The sequence below is a fragment of the Microtus pennsylvanicus genome, chromosome 12 (assembly GCF_037038515.1).
Source record: "Microtus pennsylvanicus isolate mMicPen1 chromosome 12, mMicPen1.hap1, whole genome shotgun sequence".
NCBI classification, from domain to species: domain Eukaryota; kingdom Metazoa; phylum Chordata; class Mammalia; order Rodentia; family Cricetidae; genus Microtus; species Microtus pennsylvanicus.
This window is the reverse complement of record NC_134590.1, coordinates 91,928,819-91,945,631: the sequence shown is the minus strand read 5'-3', so window position 1 is coordinate 91,945,631 and position 16,813 is coordinate 91,928,819.

The following is a 16,813-nucleotide window of genomic DNA, read 5'->3' as shown; positions in this document are numbered from 1 at the left end:
ACTATCTAGTCTTCAACCCCATCGAAGACCTGAGAAGGGAAATAATATTACCTGAGTAAATAGGAAGTGCAATCAAGCAAATTCCAAAATGTGGAGTAAATGACAGAGACAACTGCCTACCTGGGCGATCACCCAAAGTCTAAATTACAACATTGGAACAACCAACTTCGGCTAAGGCCTAGAGTAACTGACAGACCATTTTCAGAGAATGGAAAATTTTTCAAAACTGTCTTACTCTGTCTTGGTAAGATTTGACAGTCTTTTTTCTTGTATCCTGCTTGGTACTGTGAATTTTGGAACAGGCATGAGCAGTTCCTTGCCCAAAGGCCAGTTTTGCCAAGAAGAAAACAAGCTCCAAGTGGAGTGTCTTTGGTGTTCAACATTCTCTTGGGAATAGATTGGTGCTGCCAGGAGCAATCATGTTTCATGTCAACAGAACCCTAAGTTATTTAAATGCCATATCCTACAGCTCTGTGAAGTGGTTGAAGATTACCTGTCTGTGTGGAATACAATCTCTATGTATCAAAAGAACCTGATTAGTCTAGCTATAAGTGTGAGAAACATGGATGATATTGACCTATAATTCTTAATAACTAGATAGCTTAAAGACTAAGATTTCATATTAGAATATTAAACAATCTTTAAACAATCTTGCAACAAATGAGGACAATGACCTCAAAATATAAACAATGTATAAATATCTTGATCAGAAGTACAAATGTATAGTGCAATATGATAAAAATATCCAAAATTGTATCAATATACAAAATATCTTAAGCAGAGGTAGAAGCATGCATGCATACAATATGACAAAATAACTTTGTCTAGGTATACAAATATTGTAAACAAAAATAGGTACATATTCAATATGACAAATATTATTTGTTATAATTACTATTATTAGTGTGAGTAAGCTCACACTAATATACCTATTATTCCATCCAAATTTCCTTTTTTCTTATTTTTTTTAACAAAAAGGTCCCTGAGCCTATATAAATTCTACCCCAGCCCCCAACCCTATACCAGTTATAATCAATCTCTAATGATGTCCCTAACCCTGAGGACAAACTTTGTTGGGACATGGGACTTTGTCTTCTAGAATTACTTCTACCTGTCAAGGGGACTATGTTTATTCTATGGGATCCTGTGACAGTAAAATGATGGTTATGTTCCAAGGTTACTGTCTGGTATAATTGCCAATAGTCTCTGAGTATTTGGTAGGGAATTTCTGAGGTTCCTATTTGAAGTTCTGGCCAGAACATTAGAAGAAAGTGTGCCATTTCAGCTAACCAAGTCGGAACCATCTTGGGCAGCTGGTACCCAAAATAGGTCTTAAAGTACTGCTATCAGCATCATGACATCATATGAACCAGGTGGAGTCGTTGTCATGGGGCTCATCTTCTTCCTGGAAATTTTAAAAATTACTACAGGAAAATTTATGTTCATTGTAGAAAACATAAATATTATTTATATAGACATATATTCAATGGAAAGTACGATGGAGACAAAAATAGCAATGGAGAGAAGTAAAATATTTCCTAAATTCTTTTTTCTGTCTCATACCAGATGGCTCCTGACATGAGACAGAAATTTTCTTTTAACAACATGCTTGGATTTAGAGAAGGATAGCCACTGTCCAATTCCAAAGCCAGCTTTGATTTTTAAGTGAATTGTGATTATTATTCTACTGGGCAGCAGATATATATTCAGAGATTTTTTTCCCTGCAGATAACCTGTCCTCATAAGTCATAATTCTCTTTGGTGATCCTCTCTGGATAGTTATCTTATTCTCTTTAGGCACCCAAGCATCCAATGTCTATTGACTTTTTTAAAAAATATTTTATTTATTTATTAATTATACAATATTCTGTCTGTGTCTATGTCTGCAGGCCAGAAAAGGGCACCAGGCCCCATTACAGATGGTTGTAAGCCACCATGTGGTTGCTGGGAATTGAACTCAGGACCTTTGGAAGAGCAGGCAATGCTCTTAACCTCTCCAGCCCAAATGTTATTGGCGTCTATTGACTTTTTGAAGATGAGTATTTTCCTGAAAAGACAAAAACAGAACCCTGCCCCAACCCTTATGAGGTTTTCTTTCCACCTGTATGATTGTCACCATTGTGGGTGAGCTGTCATTTCTCTTTCTCAAGAGATTTCTCTCTTTCAAACTGAATCTTTATTACTTTTGTTGGTATCCATAGTTTTCTTCTCCTGTGGAAACAAGAGCAAAACCCCTTCCCCAACCCAGTACATCTCCTGGCTTCCATTGTGAGGTCAGCACATCCTTGAAACACACTGGATGATTTAATCAATTCATAAGTTTTTTTTTAATTATCCAATGTCTCTCTGCTGCCATTGTTCCTTTCTCATTAAGGTTAAGAAAATTCAAGGTTAATAAAACATTATGTAATCTATTTCTGGGGGTATTTTCCATCCCTTTCTTTTTGTTTATTATATCCTTTATACTTCAATTTGATCTTTCTACAACTGCCTGACTTGTAACATGCCTTATATTATAATAAGCAAAAACCTGTTTCATTTTCTTAGACGCATATGCTGGGCTATTGTGTGTATCTTTATTTGTGCAGGTATCCCCACGATGGCCTTAACTTCTAATAAATATGTGATTTCTGAACCACTCTTTTCTGAGCTCAAGGCAGTTTCCAATTGCAAACCTGAATAAGTGTCAATGGTGTGGTATACATATTTTAATTTTCCAAATATTATAAAGTGGAATACATCATCTTCCAGTTTTCATTCCTTTGAGTGCCTTTTGAACTACTCCTTGAAGATAACAGTATTTGGTTATAGAAAGAGCAAGTAGGCCGGGCGGTGGTGACGCACGCCTTTAATCCCAGCACTCGGGAGGCAGAGGCAGGTGGATCTCTGTGAGTTCGAGACCAGCCTGGTCTACAGAGCTAGTTCCAGGACAGGCTCCAAAGCCGCAGAGAAACCCTGTCTCGAAAAACCAAAAAAAAAAGAAAAAAGAAAAGAAAAGAAAAGAAAGAGCAAGTAGGACATCTTCTATAATCTCTTTAGCTTGTTGCCATGTAATAGAAAACTCTTTCTATAAACCTTTGCTATTAACATTAGGTTTCTTATGAAATTCTGAGGTCTTCAGCACACTTCCAATCAATAATCACTCATTTCTGTATCACCTTGAGCTAGAGGTGGTAGACACGTATGAGATCAGAAGTGTGTGATGTATATGAGACAAAGCCTATTCCTGATTATGTCTTGAACCTGAATGAATAATGAAGTCAATTCTGTATCATCTGGTATAAATTCAGTGGTTTCAATATGCAAGATAACTCTTTCTGCATATTATGAATCAGTAACTATATTAAGAAGTTCTTTAAAATCCCTTAGTACCATGAGAAAAGCATTTAGCTCTGCTTTTGGACAGAATTATAAGGGCTTTGTTCCACCGTACTTAATTCTTCTAATCTGTAATCTGCCTTTTCTGATTTATTTGCATCAGTATAAAATTTATGGGCTCTAGTTATTGGTACATCGCATACAATTCAAGGAAGAATCCAAGTAGTTATCTTTATAAAGTGAATTCTACCACTTTTGCGATATTTGCTATTAATTTTTCCCAAAAAATTAGCACAAGCTCTTTGTCATGGTTCATCATCTTCCCATAATTTTTTAATTTCATCAGTAGTAAAAGGCACTATAATCTCTGCTGGGTCTATACCTGCTAGTTGATGAAGTTTCAATTTTACTTTTCAGAGACATTTTCCACATAGGTTTTTAATTTTCTAATTGGTTTATGTGGTAAGAAGATCCAATTTTAAGACAATATCTTCCCTCGACATTAAAATTCCTCTAGGCAAAATTCTGAAAGGCAATATGACTAGAATACAAGGAAGGTTTGGATTCAGCCTATCCGCATGTGCCTCCTGTAAGTTCTCATCAATAGCAATCAATTATTTTTCTACTTCAGGTATTAATTTTCTGGGACTATTTAAGTCTTTGTCACCATCTCAGGTTTTGTTTAAATGAACTATTAGATCAAATGTTATCCCAACAGCCAGCTGTAGACTGGAAATGTCTCCTCACAATCTTTCAATGTCATTAATATACCTTTTAAATCAATAACTGTAGGAGGCCATCCTTTTGGCAACAGAGAAGGCAGAGGAATTCCAGATTGTAGAGGGCCCATAGGTTGAATTACCTTATTGACAGCTCTTAGATCTGTCACCATTTTCCATTTTCTAGATTTCTTTTAAACAACAAATACAGAAGAATTCCAAAGGTTGGTTGATTCTTCAATACAGTGAGCATCTAGTTGTTCTTGTACCAGCTATTCTTTTTTTTTTTTTTTTTTGGTTTTTCGAGACAGGGTTTCTCTGTGGTTTTGGAGCCTGTCCTGGAACTAGCTCTTGTAGACCAGGCTGGCCTCGAACTCACAGAGATCTGCCTGCCTCTGCCTCCCAAGTGCTGGGATTAAAGGCGTGCGCCACCACCGCCTGGCTGTACCAGCTATTCTAAAGCCTGCAGTTTGTCTTCTGTTAAAGGTCATAGTTTAACCCATATTGGTTTTTTCAATTAACCACTTTAAAAGTAGGATCATTAGTACCTCCAAATGTTTGCTAGTTGCTTTGTGTTCTTGTATAGCTTGAATGGCTGGTGACCTTTGTTTATAATATCTTATAATATCCTTACCAGTAACATGAGTTTTGGGGGCTGCAGAAATGTTTATCTGGGTATTCCATTGCTGCAGCAGGTCACGACCCCATAAATTCACTGCGAGATTAGCAACATATGGCCTTAGCCTCCCTCTCTGTCCTTCTGGCCCTAGGCATTCAACCCATCTTATGCTTTGTTTTACTTGAGATAGGGTTCCAATTACTATGAATTGAGCATCTGCCTCTTGAAGAGACCAATTCAGATACCAAGATTCTGGAGTAGTGATAGTCACATCTGCACCCGTGTCCAGTAACCCCTCAATTACAGTGTTATTTATACACACTCTTAGTTTTGGTCTTTGATCATTCATAGAAGTCTGCCAAAATATATGATTCCTATTTCCTATTGAAATTTGATTTATCCTCCATGTTTATTCCATCGTCCAGAACAGTGTTTTGTTTTGTTTTTTTTCAGCAAGCAATGGATTTTTTAAATTTTACTAGTGAGACATGTCCTCTACAGTGACTGGGAATGGCTAGACTACATTTGACTTGGGGACTTGTGAGAGGGCCCGCAAAGAGTTTTCCAATGGTATTGGGTTACCTTGTCTGTTTGTTGATCTACATTCATTGGTCCAAGGTCAGCCTTTGCCACATCTTCTACATAAACCAGAAGGCTGGACCTTCTATTTTTGCCATTCCCAGAGGAGATATTATTTCTAGGAATTCCTAGTCTACAATCCCTTCTCAGATGTCCTATTCTACCACAATTTAAACATTTGGCATTTTGATGTCTCCTCACACCTTTGGGAATACTTCTCCCAACCAAGCCTCAGTATTATAGTCAAATGTCTCAATGTTCACTGTATGCAGGATTCATTCATCCATTTGTGCTGATCTAACCTTTAAAGACCCAAGTATCAAAAAACAAAAGACCCAAGTATCTTTTTGCATTCTAAGATGGCATTTTTAAAAGCCAGAGATTAAGAGTACTCGTATAGCTTTTGGGCCTGTTACTCCTATTTGTATAGCATTAGTTAATCTTTGTAAAAGTCACTAAAGGGTTCACTAATTGTCCCTGTTTAACCCTAATATATGATCCAATTCATTTTCCTGGTCTTGAATCCTGTCTCAAGCATTTAAGGCTGCTGTGTGCCATAGGGACAAGATGAGTTCATCGTAAATGCCCTTGCCAAGAACTTGATCTTGGGAAGTCTCAAGTTCTTTTGCTTTTCCCTGTTGTTCTAAACTTTTTGCTTCTTCTTGCCAATAGTATTTCCACAGTAGTTGCAGCCCATCTTCTAGGACTGCTAAAACTAATTGAAGCCAAGCATGTGGGTTAGCCTTATTGCTGGAAACTCATTTCTTTACCATCTCCTTAACAAATGCTGAATGAAAGCTATAAGATACTAATACATGCCTAATTTCTTTTAGATCGTCCATACCTATATGTATCCATCTACCTTCTTTGGTTCCTTTGGGCATTTAGAACTTGATGCTTTTTCAGAGGTGATTACAGGGTAGGAAGCTAAAACCATCTCTGACTCTGACATGTACTGGTGATGTTAAACCTTTTACCTTCTCTCCCTGCCCATCAGCTCCAATAATTTCCTCAATCATTTCAAATCTTTTTACTACTGTCTGAATCTCTTGGCCTGTATATATTTCTAGCCTCTGGTCCTCATTCTTCGCATGTGATTCCAAGGTCTGAAGATTTCCTTTTTTTTGTTAAAGATTTAATTATTTATTATGTATACAACATTCTGCCTTGATGTATGCCCATATGCCAGAGGGGGGCGCCAGATCTCAGTACAGATGGTTGTGAGCCACCATGTGGTTTCTGGGAATTGAACTCTGGAACTTCGGAAGAGCAGCCAGTGCTCTTAACCTCTGCACCATCTCTCCACCCCTGAAGTTTTCCTTTACAGATAACATCTCATCCTTGGACAATATTTGAATAGCATGCAGATTGCCTTCCTGGAGAGATATTCTATCTGCTAACTTATCATAACTTTAAACAGATGTTGATTGTCAAATCAACAGTATGAATTCTTTCAGATAATTTCTCAGAACAGTTTGACGTGGATTAAATTTTGTCTGTCAAATTAATGTTATCCTTTTTTAATAGTAATAAGTTTTTCAGCTAACTTTTGATTTTCAATGGTATTAATCCTGTCACCAAGCTATTCATTATTAGTCTGTAAAGACTGTATCATTTCTGAAAGTCCCTGATTCTTAGCTCTATTATAAAACCATTTTCTTAAGCATATAATATGAACACTAAAACTAAGTCCCAATATCCAATAAATGGATGTATTAGAAAACCATATGAGCCTTGTAGAATACCATCCATAGTATAAGCAAAATGTTATTAACTTCCTAAATGGTGATGTATAACTTTTTTTTTTTTTGGTTTTTTCGAGACAGGGTTTCTCTGTGGTTTTGGAGCCTGTCCTGGAACTAGCGCTGTAGACCAGGCTGGTCTCGAACTCACAGAGATCCGCCTGCCTCTGCCTCCCGAGTGCTGGGATTAAAGGCGTGCGCCACCACCGCCCGGCGTGATGTATAACTTTCAAATTCCTTTTTTAAAAACATTTTTAAAGATTTATTTATTTAACACAATACCCATCAAAATCCCAGCAAAATTCTTCAAAGACCTCAAAAGAGTGGTACTCAACTTCATATGGAAAAGCAAAACACCCAGGAGAGCCAAAACAATCCTGTACAATAAAAGAACTTCTGGAGGAATCACATTACCTGACTTCAAACTCTACTACAGAGTTACAGTACTGAAAACAGCCTAGTACTGGCATAAGAAGAGACAGGAGGACCAATTGAACCAAACAGAAGACTCGGATATCAATCCACACATCTTTGAACACCTGATTTTTGACAAAGAGCCAAAATATCAAATGAAAAAAAGAAAACATATTTAACAAGTGCTTCTGGCATAACTGAATATCAACATGTAGAAGAATGAAAATAGACCCATATCTATCACCATGTACAGAACTCAAGTCCAAATGGACCAAAGACCTCAACATAAAGCCAGCCACACTGAACCTTACAGAAGGGAAAGTGGGAAGTACACTTGAACACATTGGCACAGGGAACCACTCCCTAAATATAACCCCAGCAGCACAGACACTGAGAGAAACAATTAATAAATGGGACCTCCTGAAACTGAAAAAACTTCTGTAAAGCAAAGGACACAGTCAACAAGACAAAATGACAACCTACAGAATGGGAAAAGATCACTAACCCCACATCAGACAGAGGTCTGATCTCCAAAATATACTCAAGAAATTGGACACCAAAAGATCACATAATCCAATAAAAACAAATGCAGTACAGACCTAAACAGAGAACTGTCAACAAAGGAATCTAAAATGGCTGAAAGACACTTAAGGAAATGTTCAACATCCTTAGTCATCAGAGAAGTGAAAATCAAAACAACTCTGAGATTCCATCTTACACCTGTAAAAATGGCCAAGATCAAAAACACTGATGACAACTTATGCTGGAGACGTTGTGGGAAAAGGGAACACTCCTGCATTGCTGGTGGGAGTGCAAGCTGGTACAGCCCCTTTGGATGTCTGTAGTAATATGAGCAGTGGCAGGGCTGTGTCCCCAAAACCCCAGCCGCCTGCCCGGCTAGCTTTACCCGAAATAATTACACAGACACTGTATTCATTTAATCACTGCTTTGGCCCATTTCTATCTAGCCTCTTCTAGGCTAACTCTCCCACCTGGACTAGCCCATTTCTTATCATCTGTATAGCACCGGTCTTACCGGGAAGATTCTAGCCTAAGTCCATCCTGGGTCGGAGCTTCATAGCGTGCGTCTTCCCTGGAGCAGGTAGCATGGCGTCTCTCCTACGTCTGCTCCGGAGAGGAGAGCTGCGGAGTCTGACCTCACTTCCTCTTCCTCCCGGCATTCTGTTCTGTTTACTCCTCCCACCTATCTCCTAACCAATGAGAGCCAAGCAGCTTCTTTTATTTTAACCAATGACCTTCCTCCATCATTTCCCCTTTTTCGGTTTAAACAAAAAAAGGCTTTAACTTTAACATAGCAAAATTACATATAACAAAACAGTTATCAAGTAAAAGTTACATCAGAAACATTTATACATATAGCAAAATTGACCGTAAATCTCTATCAATAAAGCAAAATCTATACTAATGCAAATTATTCATGTCTATATCATATCCCCCTTTAAATGTAAAAGAACATTTATAAACTATATTTGGGAACATGGGCGCAGTTTTTTCTCTCCAAACTGCTTCCTGCTGAATGGGGGCGTCGTTAATTAGGTCTTTCATGGTATAACCTGTGTGCCAGGGTCATCTCAGTTGGCAGTTGAGCGAAGCAATTTTCTGAAGATGTTCACAGGAACCCTTCAGGAGGACGTGGTCCATCATACCAAATCGGAATTGAAGAAATGAACAGGGTCTCATCCTCTGTGAAAACAAAAGAAGACTCTCTCCAAAGCATCATATCCTTAGACCCAAATTCTGAAATCGTAATACCCTTATATCCATTCTGGTTTAGCTTGGCAGCCCATGTAATGAAATGTCTCTCTGTACTTAGCTCCTTCACAGTCAAAAAATTTAAAGAAAACACAATAATACATAGAATCCAGACTCTCTGTGAATTTTCCATTTTTACGCGGCTTATTTTTATTTATATCTATAACTATCTGTACTCTGTCTCTTTAAAGACTTTACTTTTACTTTTTTCTTTTTACACCATTAACTTTATTCTCTATATTCTTTTTCTTCTCTCTCCCAAGTCTACATACATTCATCCAACAGTGTCACTCATTTAGTGGTCTGAATCTGTCCTATTGTGAATCTGTAACATTTTTTTACTATCCAGGAGCACTTTTGATTTGCGCCTTTAAATCACCAGGCGCTTAAGAATCTAAGCTGTGACATTCCTAAGTTAACTTTTTGCTTTTTGAGCGTATATCTGTAGACCAGGCTGTCTTTGAACTCTCAGAGATCCGCCTGTCTCTGCCTCCCAGGCATTGGGATTAAAGGTGTTTGCTACTACACCTTGAACTCACAGAGATCTGTTCGTCTCTGCCTTCTAGGCACTGGGATTAAAGGCGTGTGCTACCACACCTTGAAGTCACAGAGGTTTACTTTAAGAATTTTAACTTTTAGTCTGCATATATTTTTAACACAGTTTAAACCATTCAGAAATTTTCTCTGTCTTTGAATCTCTCTTTACTGTATATCTCTCTTTTTTTTGACCACAAGAGCCTTTAATTTACCAAGCAATCTCAGTAGGACTATAGGCGTGGCTTTGCCGGCTAAATGTAGCCCATTCCTTAGCTTTCAAGCCTCATGGCTGAGGTACTGGCTGTAGCCATGTTTATAGCATTTCAAGGTCCCTGCCAGCCAGCGAGCTACAACAGACAACACTCAAGTCCTCTCTCTGTAGCCGACCCTCCTGCCTCAAACAGTCAGAGTTTGCCCTGGCAGGATGGCCCAGAAAGCCGGCATTTTTAAATGGCACAGCTTTTTTCCTGCTACGGCTGAAAACCGAAAAGCATGTGTTCAGCTTTTCGTCAATACGGTTTAAGTGTTTCGTGGCAGGACCTCTTAATGAGCTGCAAGCTTTGCAGCTAAAGTTGAGTCAGGAAGCCTCTTGGGGCTACCAGGTAGGAGCGGCACTCAGCATTTTAATTCTGAGACTGAGCGTGCAGCACAGAAATTCTTTTCATCCAAGTTACATCCAAATCTGACACGCAGAGCACTGTGCAGTCTGAAAACACGTCTCTGTATGGCAGCAGGAATCCGCCATGCTCTTCCGCCTGCCTAAGCCTGATTCTGCCTTCTGCCCAGGAGCAGGCGGGGAGCTCTGAGTCATCGTCAAGGTCTCAGAGCACTCTCCTTCCCATCCCAAGCGGGAACACAAACATAAAGCCAGAGTTTGCACTGGCGGCACAGCCCCAGGAAGCCACGCTTTGAAATGACACAGCGGTTTTTTCTGCTGCTGTTGCCGAATCAGGAAATCTCTCTACAGCACGCCACCAATAAACAGCAAAAATCTGTGTTAAACTCTCTCTCCATTATTTTTAAGCCTTCTCAGGTTTTTTAAGTGGGTTTAGTCCATCACGTGGGGTGCCATTTGTAGTAATATGAGCAGCGGCAGGGCTGTGTCCCCAAAACCCCAGCCGCCTGCCCGGCTAGCTTTACCCGAAATAATTACACAGACACTGTATTCATTTAATCACTGCTTTGGCCCATTTCTATCTAGCCTCTTCTAGGCTAACTCTCCCACCTGGACTAGCCCATTTCTTATCATCTGTATAGCACCGGTCTTACCGGGAAGATTCTAGCCTAAGTCCATCCTGGGTCGGAGCTTCATAGCGTGCGTCTTCCCTGGAGCAGGTAGCATGGCGTCTCTCCTACGTCTGCTCCGGAGAGGAGAGCTGCGGAGTCTGACCTCACTTCCTCTTCCTCCCGGCATTCTGTTCTGTTTACTCCTCCCACCTATCTCCTAACCAATGAGAGCCAAGCAGCTTCTTTTATTTTAACCAATGACCTTCCTCCATCAGATGTCAGTGTGGCAATTTCTCAGAAAATTTGGAAACAACCTTCCTCAAGACTCAGTAATACCACTTCTGGGTATATATCCAAAGGATGCTCAATCGTGTCACAAGGACATGTGCTCAACTATGTTCATAGCAGCTTTATTTGTCATAGCCAGAACCTGGAAACAACCTAAACTTCCCTCGACTGAAGAATGGATAAGGAAAACGTGGTACATTTACACAATGGAGTACCACACATCACAAAAAAATAATGACAGCTTGAATTTTTCAGGAAACTGGATGGAGCCAGAAAACATTATTTTGAGTGAGGTAACCCAGACACAGAAAGACAATTGTCACATGTACTAACTCATAGGTGGTTTTTAAACATAAAGCAAAGAAAGTCAGGCTACAAACCACAATTCCAGAGAACCTAGACAACAAAGAGGACCCTAAGAGAGACATACATAGATATATTCTACATGGGAAGTAGAAAAGACAAGATCTCTTGAGTAAATTCGGAGCATGGGGATCTTGGGGGAAAATTGCATGGCGGAGGGGAGAGACAGGGAGGGGAGCAGAAAAAATGTAGAGCTCAATAAATATCAATAAAAATGTATAAAAAAGATTTATTTATTATGTATACAGTGTTCTGTCTGTATGTTTGCAGGCCCAAAGACAGCACTAGATCTCATTATAGATTGTTGTGAGCCACCATGTGGTTGCTGGAAATTTTAACTCAGGACCTCAGGAAGAGCAGTCAGTGCTCTTAACCTCTGAGCCATTTTTCCTGCCCCTCAAATTTTTTTTTCTTTCTTTCTTTCTCTCTTCCTTCCTTCCTTTCTTCTGTCCTTCCTTCCTTCCTTCCTTCCTTCCTTTCTTTCTTTCTTTCTTTCTTTCTTTCTTCCTTTCTCATATTAACTTACCTCTGTTACCAGTTTTTGGTAAATTGTTATAGGTGTAATAATCTTTATTGGCCCGCGCGTGTCACAGCTGCTGCCACGGTGCAGTGAGACGCAGTCTGCTGAAGAACAGTCCTGTGCCACTTTGGTTCTGCATGTTGGTGCCTGGTTAAATACTGAAAAATATGCTTTGCTTTTTGCTTAAGAGCAATTAAATCAATTTCACGCACAGAGAGAGTTTTGGATCACAGAGCCCAGAACTCGAAAACCAGGAGCTGCGCAAGCACTGCACAAGTTGCTGTCTTTCAGGGAAGGGGGGCATCAGGGGTTATGTATTTAGAGATGACTCACAAATCACAGTCCTCTGCAGGAACTGAATCCAGCATCCGGAAGAGAGACCATGCTCAAGCTTTATGTCTATAGTATAAGAGGCCATGCCCAAGAGGGCTGGTATCTTAAATGCTATTCACTGAAGACTTTCCCACAGGAGTGTGTTTCATTTTGCAGAATTTGGGAAATTAAAATATGTACAACATAACATAGATACATATTCAGGATTTCCATGGACACCCGCTCTGAGTTCTGAAAAGATTTTGTAGTCTCAGTTTGTTAGAAGTTATGGCCATTTTGGATATACCTGTACAAATTAAGACTAACAATACTCAAGCATATTTCTCTAGTAAAATGAAACATTTTTTAATATCACAACATAAAGCATATTTCAGGTATACCACACAATCCTACATGGCAAGCACTTATAAGAAGATTAAATCGAACTCTAAAAGATATGATTAATAAACAGAAAGGGAGGACGCGGCGCTGGTGCACACCTTTAATCCCAGCACTTGGGAGGCAGAGGCAGGTGGATCTCAGTGAGTTTGAGGCCAACCTGGTCTACAAAGCAATTTCCAGAACAGCCAGGACTGTTATGCAGAGAAGCCCTGTCTTGAAAGACCAAAAAGGAAAAATAAATAAACAGGAGGGGTAATAAAGATACATGAAAAATAGAATGTACAATGCTTTATTAACTTTAAATTTTCTAAACGCTAATGAGAAAAAATGACAGCTGTGGAGAGACATTGAATAATAGAAAAAAAGAGCTGAATTAAACCAGCCTATATGACCTCAGAATGGAAACCAGGGTACGTGTTATTTTGAGGAAGAGGTTTTGCTTTTGTTTCCACAGGAGAAGAAAAGCTATGAATACCATCAAAATTGATGAAGACTAGATTCAAACAGGAGAGACTTCGTGATTAGAAGAGGTGATAGTTCATCAAGCAATGTGACCATTCAGTTTAAACCAACTTAAAAAACTAACAAATGCTTTTCATTTGATCAGATATAACCTGCCAAAAAAGACTCTCCAAAGTTAGGGTTGGAGGAGGGTTTTATTTTTGTCTTCCAGGAGAATGAAGGCACACAGCTAAGGAATCTGAAGATCACTGGACAAATGAGACACCTGAATAAAAAGAACAAATCATCCTGAGAAAATGTCCCAAGACAAAGCATAAATTGGCTTTTTGGTATATCACATTTCCAACAGGATAAAATTTTATAAATCCTCCCAAATGTTTGTTTCTGCTGTTTCCTACAGACATACAATACAAATGGCCTTTTTGTAGTCCCAGTTCAATTAAAAATTAATGCTGCCTTTGGAGTTGGAGAATGACTCTTGCCTTCTCTAAGCCCAGGCATACTTGTTAAAAGAAAATCGAAAATCTCTGTCTCATGTCAGAAGGACCACCTGATATGGGACAGAAGAAAAAACAAAATTAAGGGACTATTGCCACTAATCTCATTATTCTTTGGTTTTGACTCTTTAAAACATTTTCAAAGATTTATTTATTTATTTATTTATGTGTGTTTGTATTCAGTGTTCTGCCTAACTGCCAAAAGAGGGCACCATATCAAATTATAGATTGTTGTTACTATGTGGTTGTTGGAAATTGAACTCAGGACCTCTGGAAGATCAGTCAGTGCTCTTAACCTCTGAGCTATCTCTTCAACCGAAAACATTTTTTAAGGTATAAATTTTATCTCAAAATTTATATGTATATATATATATTTAAATATATATATATTAAACTTTTGGCATGATATTAATGGTCAATAGAACACTAATTCTAGAAGGTGGCTCCATCTAGCTTCTTGTACATGATTTTGGGTGTCTCTATTAGGTAACTAAGAATTAAGTTTTTGTACTCTGGATTATATAACGAATTATGATCCTTTAACCTCTTCAAGATCTGCTGCGTATACATTTAAAATGTTTTAAGTTTTCTGCAGTGCACCATGGCCATGCCTAACGGTGACCTTTGAAGTCTCCAGAAGGAGAATGGGGCCCTGTGATGCTGAATCCCCTGGACCATGGTAAAGTCAGTACGCTGACAACAACACCCAAAGTTGGGCTGTGGGCTACAAACTGCTCGGGAGAATCAACCCCATACAACAGGAAATAATTTTAAGAACACAATGCCCTCATTCCCAAGAGGTGGGGTGAGGTTTTGGTAGTTCGGGGGTTATAAATATTTGTCATCATTTAGGGAGGTTGGATATAAGTTGTTATTGGTAATGATCAGGAAAAATGTAGAAATAATGAAATTATATTCAGGAATCTTGTTCTTAAATGAAAAAGAAGGGATATAAAAATGATAGGATAAAAGGGTATATTATTGAATATACTTTTAAACTAAAAAAGCAACTACTAACCTGAACTATTTAACATTGGTAATGATTTTTATATATATTGATCAAATTTGAGATTTTTTTATACTAGATATATGTTTTGCTCTTAAGAATTTTGTATATTGATACAAATTTAAGGTTATTTTTGTTAAACCATACTGTACATACTGTATATACTTAAATAAGTTTCTATTCATTTAAGGTATTGTACCTAGACAGCTCATTTTATAATGTAATGTAAATTTCTAGTCATTGAAATTTATTCTACAAACTATTTAGGATAATAAGAAATGCATGTTAGCAGTTAGTTTCCTATTACAATCAAACTTGTCATGTGAGATATGTTTTCAAGGTCAGACAGATGTATTTTAGATGGACAGGTAGTCTTCAAGCACTTCAGATATCTGCAGAATATAGCATTTAATATGTTTTGATAATATAAGTGTTTTCTTTTATGACAGTGAGACATGTCTGCTCCTAGTAATACCAATGAATCTACCTCAGTAAAGGTGATGGGCATCAAAGAAAAAACTCCATGTGGAGTTTACTTCCTTTGTGGCAAAAGTTAGCCACTGGGCAAGAAACTGCCCTTGCCTCGACTGCTGACAGTGTGCTGTCCTAATTGGATAAGCAGGACACAAAAGAATGTTACTGCTGAACTTTGCCAAGACAAAGCAGGACAGTACATCAAAAATTCTGCTTCACAGAAAAGTCTGTCAAATATTCTAGGCTTGTAAGTCAAAGATGGATACATCAATGTCACAGAGAAACCTTGGGTGGCTGTCCAGGTGGTCAGCTCTGTCGGTCATTTCTTAGTTTTGGAAATTGTTTGCTCTGCACTTCCTGTTTACTCAGGTAATATTATTTCCTTCTCAGGTCTTTGATGCTGTTGAAGACTAGATAACTAAAATTTTCCTTGTTAAAAAAAAGTCAGAAAAGAAACTCACAAAAGAGGTGTAAATTGTATAAAGTCGAGAGACATAAAATGATAGTTCTGGATTGGTGATCCAAGTTAGGATAGAAAGTGAATTAATAATTACACTTTGGACTCACCAAGATAGGATAAAAATGGAGTATTTCCTCTGTATTTGTCAAATGCAAAGTACTGGACATTGTTAATGTAGTTATTGCCTTTATGTATCTATATATAGTTATCGTACTTGTTGAATATAGTTTTTCTATGTTAGTTAAAGCCTTCACTTTTTATTTAGACATAAAGGGGAAAATGTTATGTGATATTTTTATTGTGTTCTGACAAATAAAGCTTGCTTGGAGTCAGAGAGTGGAGCTAGCCACTAGCTAACCATAGAGGTCTCTGGGTTCATATAGAGAAGAGACAAAATTAATAAGGTGGGGCTGAGACAGGATCTTGGTCCTTTTGGTCTCAGACCTTTTGGATGGAGTCACAGAAGACGTAGGAAGTCACTGGTGGCCACTCTAATGCTCTCTGATCCTTCAGGGTTTTACACCCGATATCTGACTCCTGGGTTTTTTTTAAATATTTATTTATTATGTATACAATATTCTGTCTGTGTGTATGTCTGCAGGCCAGAAGAGGGCACCAGACCTCATTACAGATGGTTGTGAGCCACCATGTGGTGGCCGGAAATTGACCTTTGGAAGAGCAGGCAATGCTCTTAACCACTGAGCCATCTCTCCAGCCCCCCTGACTCCTGGTTTTTATTAATGAGATTAATTAGATTTACTCTTCATGTGCGTGTCTGTGTATGTGTATCTGTGTATGTATATGTCTATGTGTGTTTCTCTATGTGTCAGTGTGTATGTGTGTGTCTCTGTTTGTGTATGTTCTGTGGGGGCGGGGGTGTCTATGTGTCTGTGTATGTGAGTGTGTCTGTTATGTGTCTGCGGGTGTGGGTGTGTCTCTGCCTGTATATGTGTTTGTCTGTGTGTGTGTCTGTGTATGTGTCTGTGGGTGTGTCTCTGTGTATGTATGTGTCTGAGGGTGTTAGTGTGTCTATGTGTCTGTGTCTGTGTATGTCTGTGTGTGTTTCTCTGTGTGTCTGTGTTTGTATATGTGCATGTATGT